General features: G+C 36.9%; 1 pseudogene; it reads right to left on the bottom strand.

The window, feature by feature from the left end:
- LOC106458164 overlaps nucleotides 1-1,142 on the bottom strand; it is an 88,972-nt pseudogene that overhangs the window by 19,036 nt on the left and 68,794 nt on the right.

Below are 1,142 nucleotides of genomic sequence, written 5' to 3'. Positions count from 1 at the left end.
TGTTTTAGTAGACAAGTATTTTGCAAAATACAGTCACATTTCAATTATTATATATTATATATGTATATATTAGGTTGTCAAGAAATTAATATTTCATTCTGGAACACTTTCATTAATCATCCCCCAAAAAATGTACATCATGTATAATAGTTAAATGAACCTCCTAAACGTCACTTTTGTGTAGCCTATATAATGTGTAAAGTGTAGTATACTCTAATCCCGTATAGTGATGGCACATGACGAGACACAAATTGGGTATGTAATGCTGTTTAAATACAAGAAGGGAAACAATGCCTGTGTAGCCACAAAGAAAATCCAAGTAGTTTACAGAAATGTTTGAACATTTGTAAGTGTCAATGATGGTTCAGCAAATTTTGTTCAGGTGACTTTAGCCTTGAAAACTGAGATTGCGAGCTGCCAACACGTTGGAACTGATATTGATGCTCTGAAGATGCTTGTCGAGTCCAACCCAAGGCAACACACTTGTGAATTGGCCCTGAAATTGCATGAAACAATACGCAAACATCTAAGGAATATGGGAAAACTCCATAAAGAAGGTGTTTGGGTACCTCACGAACTCTCCGATGATCTTTTTTTCCAATGTATGAACATTGCTTTGTCTCTTCTGGCGAGTAATGCGTGTGAACCAATTTTGGGCAGAATTGTTACTAGTGATGAAAAATGGATTCTCTATGTGAATATTAAATGCCAAAAACAATGGCTCAGTCCTAGACAGAAATCACTTCCGACCCCAAAATCTGGACTCTGCAGAAAGTGATGCTTTGCATTTGGTGAAACATCAAAGAAGTAATTCATTTTGAACTCCTCAATCCATGGTGAACTGTTAATGCAGAGATCTATAGTCAGCAACTGGAACATTTAAATCAAGCCCTTCATTTGTCAATCGGAAAGGTGTTGTTCTTCTCCATGACAATGCACATCCACATGTGGCACGTTTGACATAACACAAGATTATGGAGTTGGGTTGGGAAATTCTCCCCCACCCACCATATTCTTTAGATATGGTATCATCAGATTACCATCTTTTTCAATCGCTGCAACACCATCTTAATGGGAAAATGTATGCAAATATGGAAGGTGTTAAAGAGGACATCAACATGTTTTTTTGCTTCAAAACCAAG

The sequence above is a fragment of the Limulus polyphemus genome, unplaced genomic scaffold (genome assembly GCF_000517525.1).
Source record: "Limulus polyphemus unplaced genomic scaffold, Limulus_polyphemus-2.1.2 Scaffold423, whole genome shotgun sequence".
Lineage (NCBI taxonomy): Eukaryota > Metazoa > Arthropoda > Merostomata > Xiphosura > Limulidae > Limulus > Limulus polyphemus.
This window is presented reverse-complemented; position numbering and strand designations above follow the sequence as displayed.